The 11670-nt window shown below is 34.3% G+C and overlaps 1 long non-coding RNA gene across 1 annotated transcript; it reads left to right on the top strand.

Annotated features, from left to right (window-relative positions):
* Positions 1 to 2434: 2434 nt before the first annotated feature.
* LOC126746730 (uncharacterized) lies at positions 2435 to 3287 on the top strand. The gene is made up of 3 exons (XR_007663968.1): positions 2435 to 2730; positions 2787 to 2870; positions 2926 to 3287. It is a non-coding gene; the product is annotated as an uncharacterized LOC126746730 (long non-coding RNA).
* The last annotated feature ends 8383 nt before the right edge of the window (positions 3288 to 11670 follow it).

Here is an 11670-nt window from a genome sequence, read left to right on the forward strand (position 1 = left end):
CAATTACAGAATGGAGTTCAGTACAGTACGGCAAATATTTAAAGAGGTATGTCAAGTAATTTGGCAAGTATTGAAACCCATGGTGATGCCATTACCGACTACTGAAATGTGGAAAGGTATTGCCCAAAGTTATGAATGACTATGGAACTTTCCGCATTGCTTAGGAGCGTTAGATGGCAAACATATTAATATACGGTGTCCTATTAGAGCTGGTTCTGAATATTACAATTATAAAGGGGCCCACTCAATAGTTCTGCTAGCCCTTGTTGATGCCGATTATAAGTTTATTGTTGTCGATGTAGGAGCATATGGAAAAAATAGCGATGGTGCCATTTTTTCAAATTCTTTGTTAGGCAAATCATTAGCTAATGACACGTTCAATGGACTTGCCAATGAGAAACTAACAGCACATGGAGAAGAATTACGTTATAGTTGGCAATAAAGCATTTCCGTTTAAATATTATCTTCTGCGCCCTTATAGTAGAAGAAATCTTGGCGGAGATGAAGCCAAAAAATTTTTAACTACCGTCTGTCAAGGGCTCGAAGAGTCGTAGAAAACATTTTTGGGATTTTAGCTGCTCGCTGGAGAATTTTTCTTCGATACATAGAAGTTCAGCCAGACACAGCACAAGATATTATTTTAGCAGCCGTATGTTTGTATAATATGGTATGTCAAAAACGTGACTTTGAACCGGAAAATGATTATTCAAATCAGTCTAATTCTTGTTTTACTTCAGTACCACCCATTCGGCAAAATTGCACAGAGCGGGCAATGTTTGTGAGAGATAAATTTAAGGAATATTTCAACTCCCAAGAGGGCAGCGTACCTTGGCAGACCCAAACCGTGAGACGCGGAAGAATATAGTGAAGTTGTAAAAATATATTATTAATAAATATAGAAAATTTTTGTATAGTTTTATTTACCTGCTATGTTCATTTCCTCCCAAGCTTCTCCTCTCATATTCTGGTCTCTATAGTGCTTGCTTTTCATATTATAAAGACACTCGTGCTTTCGAACCAACTCAATTAGTAAAATTTTATCAATTTTTGCTGCCATTTTATCGATATGATGCCACCTTCGCGTGCACACTGCTAAAGTCCAGTTCAGAGATCTATTAGAATCTTTGATGTGTCGCAGATGCCGCACTAACTAGTCCGTGCGCCTATGTCATATTTATTGTTGCATGATATATATGTTTAAATGGCAAAATTTTATATTGTCTATCTATGAAATCATTTTAAATATACGTAAAACCCCATGTTTTATACTATTTTTTATTTTTCTTTTGAAAATGTCAATTTTTAGAAAGAAAATAATATCACAAGAAAATAATATCAAAAAATTGACCGCGGACTAAAATCCAAGCATCTTACAAAATATTTTAAACACTTCCAGCACTCACAGACTTGTCACCTCTTTTTAGCCAGTCTATTAAACAAAGATAAAACACCTGCGTTCTGACAATTCCTACTTTAGGCTGTGCAAGTGATTGTGTATCTCTCTCTATCCCACTGAATTTAAGAATTACGGGGCCGTACCCAAATAAATTTTTGGACCGTTTTTGTATTATTTTCGTCGTGTTTTTAAAGAGATCTTTACGGATGGGTCTATCGCCTTTAAAATACTTGTTGGATGGGTCTATCACCTTTAATAGTTGGGAGGGGGGCCATGTGACGTTATTATTTGATGTGTTTTGCCGGTTATGCTTTTTACACGTTTATGAAAGTAAAGAATTTAGAATTTGGCCTGTATTCCTGTAAATTTTTTGCAGTTTTTACTGTGAGGAACAGTGTTTTTTTATTTGTGTTTGTGGATTTGTTTTGGTATTATACCTAAAGACCTTAAAATGTTTCGACCCTGGAAAAATAGGCAGGAAAATTTGGCAAATGAAGAGGAAAGTGTTTGTGCGGCCTTATGGAGACCGTGGGTGTACAAGAAAGACAATAACATTTGTGATAAAAACAATAAGAGTGATCTGGGCAGTGATTTAGACTTACATAGTTCTGATAGTTCATTTTCTAGTATTGAGGAAGCAAAAAGAAGCAAGGGAAGTAGAAGCTACAGAGGAAATCAAGCAGTTTTAAAAGAACAAATTTATCTAAATATCTATAACAATCTAAGGAATGATACTCAGTTCACAAATGATTGTAGTGCTTTGCAAAAAATAGCGTTTTTAACAGGAGTTCCCTATAGTACAATATGCCTGTAAAAAAAAGGATTAAAGACAGAATAAAAAGAAAAGATGCAGGACAATCAAAGGGACTTGACATGGATATTGCCAAATTGCTAAGGAAAGGTGTGTATTCTAAATACAAAAACAATGAGGTTCTGACCATAGAGACACCTTATTGGCAAGGGACAAACATTTCTCAGTCTCAACCTTGCGGAGATACCTGATAAAACTTGGATTTAAGCTTAACAAAAGAGCTGCTGTAATGGAATTGTCAGGTGGTGTATAGAATATTTGAGGAAAATTAAAAAAATTTGGGAGGAAGAAAGATCCATATATTATTTAGCTGAAACATGATATGATACATTTATGATTGATGTATGATTTCCATTCTCTGGGAAAAAAGTCCCTTTTTTGCCATAGTAAGAAAACCATATTTTTATTAATAAAACAAGTTTAAAATTTTGTTTTTTACAGCTTACTGCCCCTGTTGTCCTTCAGTGATACAATAAAGACTGCTTCTTCCACCATTCTCTGGGAAAAACCCTTTTTTGCTATGGTAAGAAAAACACTGTTTTTAATAAGAAAACAAATCTAAAATTTTGTTTTTTACAGCTTACTACCCCTGTTGTCCTTCAGCAACACAATGAAAACTGCTTCTTCCTCTATTCTCTGGAAAAAAGTCCCTTTTTTGCCATAGTAAGAAAATCCTATTTTTATTAGTTAAACAAGTTTAAAGTTTTGTTTTTTTCAGCTTACTGCCCCTGTTTGTCCTTCAGCGACACAATAAAGTATATATAATGTAATGCTTTAGAATCCATATGCTGATGTGCGAGATGAAGTTGGAATCCATGGTGGCAACAGAGAAACTGTTTCCTTCCTTAATGGAAGAAACTGCTAAAGAACAATGGCAAAAAAACAGAATTTACAAAATTTGTATTAACTTTTTGGGCCAGATTCAAAAGAGTGGTTAAATTTATAAAAGTATTTAGTATCCTCACTGTAGTTTTAGGATCCAGTATACTTAAAATGTAGTGTTTTGTATAAGATTTTTAGTTTTTAGTATAAGCATTTATTTTTGTTAATTTTTATCTAATCTCTCCTAATATGCATAATAACTAAGTACGAGGCAAACAAATTAATAAATACGTTCAGGATGTAAAGTGTGTTTTTTTTTATAAGTAAAACTTGTGTCTTTTAAAGGCATAAAGTATAGACAGCTAGATGATTTTTAATGTAAAAGTTTATTTTACAAAAGCAAATTTCATATCGAAGGTGCGACTCGATAATCGCGAAGTATGCAGATCTGGCGATGGAGAAATTAAGACTGGTGGCAATAACCCTTAGGGCGTAGCAGCCTGATGAGACTTTTCTACATACATTCACAATATGGTCTTCAAATTTAAGGAACTTGTCTATGGAAAGACCCAAAAACTTACTGAACGGTGGCATGTTGATGGCTTCATTACTTAAACATATATCATTTGTATTACATTTAAGGATATTTGTTTTGGAAACATTAAATGTCAAAAAATTTGCATCACACCAGTCTTTTATTTTTAACAAATCTGCACGTATATTGGCCTCCATTTGAGAAACATCAGAGTCGTGCCAGAGGATGGTGGTATCATCGGCACACCAGTTACCTGCAGTTGTGGCAGATCGTTCACATAAATGAGAAAAATTAAAAGACCAAGTACTGATCCTTGCGGAACACCCACATTTATATTATGTTCCTTAGACATACCACCATTAAATTTGACAGCCTGGACACGATTTGATAAGTAGGAACGAAACAACTCAAGGGCAGTTCCCCTGAAACCATAGAGCTCCAGTTTCATCAGCAGCACTCTGTGACTCATGCAGTCAAATGTTCTGTTGGAGGAATTATTTATCCTCCTTTGAAAGTAGGTCCACTTAGCCATTCTGATTGAGTTTCTGTAAATCTTGCGGTATCCGTTATAATAATTTAAAAATGTTGCATTGTTCATAGCGTATTTCCTAATGTAAAAAAGGAAGCGCATATTTTTCCCAGATACTCGTAAACCCTTAGTATATCAAGGTTTTCTATTTCGTTTCTTAATATTGACAACAGGAAAAGCAGTGTTAAAATTGTTTAATACTATTTGATGAAAGCTATGCAGTGGGTTAACAGTAGTCAATACATTATTCCAACTTGACATATTGCAAAGCAAAGAGACTTGACTTGTTATAAGGGACTGATGGCGCTAAAAACTACACTTATGAAATTAAAATTTTTGGTTAAACTCATTTAACGTACTTAAATCTTATATTTAAATTAAATATTATCTTGCTATCAACTATCCTGAATTTCTAACTTAATAAAACTAGACCCAAAAATCCCGAATAATAAAGTTTTAAATACAAATAAATTTTAAGGCCGGACCTGTGCAACTTTTCACGCTTGAGTGGCTGTGACTAAGGTCAGGCATTTAACAAAATAGTACGTGGACGCATGTAGTCAAATTTTACGAATCAAATGTATAAATTCTTAAAAAAATGCTTAAAACGTTTATTTATTTAATGAAATGATTAAATATCGCTTAGAATATTACTTTATGACTTTTTCCACATAAAATTTTGCGATTTAAACATGCATGTCGTGTGACAATACAAGCAACACCGGCACACGGACTATTTGCGGTACATCAAAGATTCTAATAGATCTCTGAACTGAACTATACTACACCTTACTACGCGGTGCCACGCGACGTGATATCATATGATGAAAATCAGGCAAGAGGGGATCGTATCATGTCGGATGGTGTCGAGTCGCGTGGGATGGGGGAAAACGGGCAAATAACACAATGGACATTCGACACACTCCCGAAGCGACTCCGCGAGCGCCCGAACAGCGTGACCTCGACACATAACACACCGCTCGGAAATACTCGATTATGTTGAGACGAGAGAGACAACAAATCGGAAATCTTACTTACCAGAATACGTACCGAAAAAAACCTTTCGAGACACTAAATTATCGGGGTTGCCAGCGCTATTATTTTACAGGTAATATACTATTTTTTTAGGTGTTCGAATAGTGATACCATTCGATAACTCGTTAAAAAAAATAATTAAAAAACAAAACTAATTTCAATAGCTGTCTTATTATTCTTTTTAGTATATGTTTCCTATTTAAATTGCAGTTTTCAATTGGCGCTAAGTCTTGACTCTTGACAACCCTGAAATTATTTTTTTTTATATAAAAAGGCGCTGGGTGCAAAAAGGACCTGTTGGGTGAATAATCATTTTTCATAAGAAAAACTGATTGCGCAAAAAAAACGAACAGGGGTAAAATTTTAATATTTTTTATTTTCTTTATTCAAATGATTGAAAAATGATTGAGTCTCCGACAACGAATTTATAATAAATACGACATACATTAACTTTTGTAACTGTTTAATTTTTTAAATTTGTACAAAAAAACGGCGTTCGATGGGATAGTAAACTGTTACGCCAGGGGTAATTATTTAATATAGTCACTTTTTTTAAACGATTTTAAAAAAAATAAAATTGAAAAAATTGAAATTTTTGGTCTCCGACTATGAAATTATCATGAATACGACATTCACTATCCTATGTACCTGTCTTTTTTTTTTAATCTTGAAAATGGGTAGTCCATAAGATAGTAAACTGTTACTGTAATTTGTATACATTCCAGCCCTGACAAAACCCAACAATATGAATGAAAACTTGGCTCAATCTAAATACGGCTGTAATATATGATATTCTCTAAGAACCTGTTTCTTTTCCTACTTATAAATATTATTAACTAATAACTCATTGCACTTTTTTACGACACCAATTCAGAAATAATGTTAGTCACAAATTACTTGATAGCAATAAGTGTATGTATAAGTAAATTAAAAACTGTATAGTCTATTACAGTCCTTTTGATTCAGTATGTTATATTTAAGCTGACACACTATAGTTTATAATCCAAATATCATCCAGTTTCTCCAGCATATTATCCTAAATTGCACTTTTTCAAGTTTATTAGTCAAACGTAGTAAATATAAACACTATCACCACACCTATGCAAGTCAGATGGAACTTTGTTTGCCACAATTTTTAATGAAAAACATGCTTCCACAAGATCAAAAACTTGCACTTTCCCAAGTGATGGTACGTTTTTTTGGCGACAAATTCCTCTTCAGTTCGCAATAAGTATAATGCAGGTGTTTAATGTTCTAAGAAGAAGAATCACAGGATAGGAGACCAAGTAGTAAATTACACAAAGTTAGTTATAGTGTTTCTTAATCAGTATCAGGAAGTATCATCCCAGGTCCTTTGTAGTTATATCTTAAAGCTTCAAATATACTGAAGAACTCACAAATTAATAACTTTTGGCAAACTATCGATAAATATAAACTAATTATTGTAAGCACGACTCGAATGTAAACAAAATAATATACCTATCTATACCTAACCTTATTTTGTGTTAGATGACAACACTACAGCTATTTAGAATAAAAATTGGCTGACGTGTAAAAGACCCAACCGATCATACTCGAACGTTTAAAATATTTCGCGGGTATTGTGTCGAATGTCCATTATGTCGAAGGACGATTGTGTCGAATGCACCCGTCTCTTCTGATGCATTCCCATCCCGAGACGGGATGGGAATGCATCAGTTATTAGTTAATAATATTTATAAGTAGAAAAAGAGACAGGTTCTTAGAGAATATCATATATTACAGCCGTATTTAGATTGAGCCAAGTTTTCATTCATGTTGTTGGGTTTTGTCAGGGCTGGAATGTATACAAGTTACAGTAACAGTTTACTATATTATGGACTACCCATTTTCAAGATTAAAAAAAAAGACAGGTACATAGGATAGTGAATGTCGTATTCATCATAATTTCATAGTCGGAGACCAAAAATTTCAATTTTTTCAATTTTATTTTTTTTTAAATCGTTTAAAAAAAGTGACTATATTAAATAATTACCCCTGGCGTAACAGTTTACTATCCTATCGAACGCCGTTTTTTTGTACAAATTTAAAAAATTAAACAGTTACAAAAGTTAATGTATGTCGTATTTATTATAAATTCGTTGTCGGAGACTCAATCATTTTTCAATCATTTGAAAAAAGAAAATAAAAAATATTAAAATTTTACCCCTGTTCGTTTTTTTTTGCGCAATCAGTTTTTCTTATGAAAAATGATTATTCACACAACAGGTCCTTTTTGCACCCAGCGTCTTTTTATATAAAAAAAAATAATTTCAGGGTTGTCAAGAGTCAAGACTTAGCGCCAATTGAAAACTGCAATTTAAATAGGAAACATATATTAAAAAGAATAATAAGACAGCTATTGAAATTAGTTTTGTTTTTTAATTATTTTTTTTAACGAGTTATCGAATGGTATCACTATTCGATCACCTAAAAAAATAGTATATTACCTGTAAAATAATAGCGCTGGCAACCCCGATAATTTAGTGTCTCGAAAGGTTTTTTCGGTACGTATTCTGGTAAGTAAGATTTTCGATTTGTTGTCTCTCTCGTCTCAACATAATCGAGTATTTCCGAGCGGTGTGTTATGTGTCGAGGTCACGCTGTTCGGGCGCTCGCGGAGTCGCTTCGGGAGTGTGTCGAATGTCCATTGTGTTATTTGCCCGTTTTCCCATCAGAACAGTGTACACACAATATATAAATATGCATTAAAGTCCACGGTGTCAGATCCTTCTGACGTTGCGTCGGATGGCATGGCATAGCGTGGTGTGGTGTAGCATCAGAACAATGTGTTCCCGGCTTTACCTAATTTTCCACAAAACACCGTGGAAACCTAGCAATAAATTCGTCTCGAATGACCAATATTGAGGGGTTGCTATTTCAAACCCTATTTATTGTCTCTTGATGAAAGGAAACTAATTATTGTAAGCAAAATGGACTGTATTTTCTAGTAAACCCTAAACTATCTATCATGGCCGATGGCTGGTTACAAAAGAGAGCGAGATCGTCCTTGTGGCCACGCACCTTCACATTTGTGTTAGCCATGTTGCCAGATTTAAAATACGAGATACATACAAACGAAATCAATGAGTTAGAGATGACTAGCCAGTAGAGTCTGCAAAATAAAAAGACTTATAAATATGAATGTCAAGGGTGTTTTTAACTTTATGCATTAGTTCGGCTAATAAAGTTAATCAGCAGCTAATATTTGTAAACGAGGCAGTGACAGACTTTTTAACGGGGCTACGCGTGACTTAATTGGCGGTTAAAAGTCTAACAATGGTTTCTCTATTTCACATAGATTTTATATAGACACACCCACCGTATGCCTTTTCAGAGCTGTCACTAAAGCCAAGTTCAATTTCTTTAGCATCTGGCAATAAAACATGACGGTCGATTACTATTTCGTTTAAGAAATTTATTTCAGAATAAAATTTTAACCAGTGATTTTTTATGTCTGGAGGAACTTCCGTGTCCCAATCCAAATTAAGTTGCCAGAGCTTCTGAATGATTAGTTTGGCTCTGATTATTGCAGGACCTATTAATCCCAGCGGATCAAAGATCTGCGATATAACAGAAAGTATCACGCGTTTTGTGACTTTATTTTCATTAATGTTAATATCAATAAAATATTTTAGATTGTCGTTATTTGTATCCCATCGGATACCTAGAGTTTTCTTTTTCTTTTTGAAATAATATTAAATTTTCATCTTTAATATCGGTATTGAATAAAATGTAATTTAAAATTTCTGAATTATTTGAGGACCACTTATGTATTTCAAATTTTGCGCTTGATAAAATTTTAGAAAATTTCATGATAGATTTGCTTTGCTTCTTCTTTAGAATTTACACTAATGAGTAAGTCATCTATATAAAAACATTTTTCTATTATCTCTGAAGTTCGCGGGTATGTATCTTTATTTAAAATGGCTAACTTTTTTTCACTCGCATCGAACACAACCCTACACTTAGTTGTTACCGCTGACAAAGTTTACTGAATAAAATACAAGTTGCTTCACTGGGCTCCACGCGCCGAATAGCCTATTCACCGCCCCTCACTTCATTTGCCGGGCGACGCTCCAACAATCGAATCTGTTGGGTTACACAGTGAGTAGAGTTTAAATCGTTTTGATGTGCGAGCGTTTTATTAGTAGTTGTACCGGGTGGACTCAGTGGACTGGCAAATTATTATAATCTATTATATTAAAATGTCGACTTATTGTTCGTTGTTTTACAAAGCGTAGAAGTGGTCTAATGTTTTTTAGATGCCCGAAAAATTAAATATATATATAAAATATATAATGAAATATATATTTATATATATAATAAAATAACAAATAAGAAATAGGGGTAAACCAATTAGAGTAAAGTGGGGCAAAAGCACGCAGTTAATGTTTGAACTCCCCTAGTTTCCACCTTAATTAAAAAAAATAATAAAACACAAATGGATGAAAGCTTCAAGTCAGTACTATAAAATATCTGATGGAAAAAATTTAAATGTAAATGGTTTTAATGTTAAAAAAAAATATGACAAAATGTCAATTGCGTTCTTTTGCCCCAGTAGGGGGGCAAAAGCACGCATGCCGTGGGGCATATGTACGCACCTTATTTTTAAAATGAAACTTCTTTTTATTGTCAATTTAACATTGCATTTAACAAAAACTAAAAAATATTTCACAACATACGAACTTATAGCTAATAGAAAACAACTTAAACTAAATAACTCCTGAACAAATAATAACAAAAAATAATGAAACATTAGAACTTGCTAATAGCAACTACTTAAAACTTTGGCTTAAACACAATGGTCACATTTAAATGCACCAACGCCTTCATAAGGAGAACAATCTTCATGCCACCATTCCTGGCAATAATTGCACTGAACCCAATCATCGTTCGGAGTTTCCAAAAATAATTCCTCACAACTAGGACAAATGACATCTTCTGTTTCAGCGCTTTTTAGAGTTTCTCTAATTTCATATTTTTTTTCAAACGAAGTTTTTATTTTTTTATTTTTAGGCCCTGTTTGTGTTTTGGTTTCAAAGACATTTCTTTTGCCTTTATTATTTTTGTTTCCTTCGCGCTTTTTTACTTCCTCCTCCAAGGCGTCTTTAACAGGTGTGCTAGTTATTATTTCTGATTTTTTCCCCTTACTTTTTCTTGTCATAGGGTCCTTTTTTTTAGGAATAGGCAAAATATCGGAGGGGCGAATATGTTTTTTGTCATTCCTTGGTTTTTCAGATGCTATTGTTGCCAGTACATCAGCGTTGGTTGATGTAGGTGGCTGTAAATCAGTAACTGCAGATGGTTTTTGAATAGGCTCTGGAACAACTTTTGATGTAGACGGTTGCCGCTGAGGTGACTGATCATTAATCTCTGATTGTCGGAATTCAATTAAAGATTGTAGTAAATTATTTGAAGTTGATGGCTCCAAAATATTCTGACATAGAAGGCTGAAGGACAGAATCTTCTGGTTGAGGTAAATTTTCCTGCGGTATGGATTGTTGGTCAGTAACAGTTGATGGTAAGAAGTCTTCGTCGGTAAATACATCAGGATTGTAAGGTACGATTCCACATTTTTTAAAGCCGTTAATTGCTTTTTCCATGGTACCCACAGTTTGGTATGCCTCTGCAAACAGTGAAGATATCTGAAATTGTGTAACCACTTTCCCAGGATTACTTATTAAATAACGCTCACATGCTTCAGCAAACTTGTCTTTTAAAGGCTTAAAAAACATCTATTCAGCGGTTGTGTTTTTTTGGCTACTGTGTGGCGGTAAAGACATATGAATAATGAATAATGAAAATATTGTGATTGCGGGCAAACAAAACGGCATCTAGATACAAATGAGAGGAATGATTGTCTAGAATGAGAAGGACCGGGTTCTCTTCTGATGGCTTTACGTGTTTTGTAAAATACTCCAGCCACTCCAAAAATAGGGGTCCATTAATATATCCAGAATCTGATGTCAATAGCAGAGAGTCTGGGGGGGGGCGCCCTTAAGAAGTTCTTGTTTACGTCTTTTTCGGGGAAATATTATAGCTGGAGGAACATAAGCTCCAGATGCCGACATGCAGCACACAACAGTGACAGTTTGTCCTCGATCAGTAGAAGAGACTTTGCCGATTAATTTTTTGCCTTTTTCCGAAACGACTTTGGGTGTTTTATTAGGAGCCGTTGACAGACCACTTTCATCCATGTTAAACATTCTGGAAACCCCAAATTGGTGCTTCTCCCAGAGAACTTTAAGGTTTGAAAAGTATCTGTCCAGTTGTACTTTATTAAAGCCCATCATTCTGGCTACACTGGTCTTTGATGGTGTTCTTGGAGACAAACGGTGCCTTTCAAGAAAACTGTAGGCCCAATCCTTCCCAGCCATCTGTTTTTCACACGGAAAAGGATGATTTATGTTGTTAGCTTCAGCAAACTGAAAAGTTATTTGGCGCAAGCTTTTAAAAGTTAGGCCATAGTTTTTTTTTCCAGGGTTTTTGCGTATTCTGCGAGTTCATTATCAAGTTCTATC

Source organism: Anthonomus grandis, chromosome 18 (genome assembly GCF_022605725.1).
Source record: "Anthonomus grandis grandis chromosome 18, icAntGran1.3, whole genome shotgun sequence".
Classification (NCBI taxonomy): Eukaryota; Metazoa; Arthropoda; class Insecta; order Coleoptera; family Curculionidae; genus Anthonomus; species Anthonomus grandis.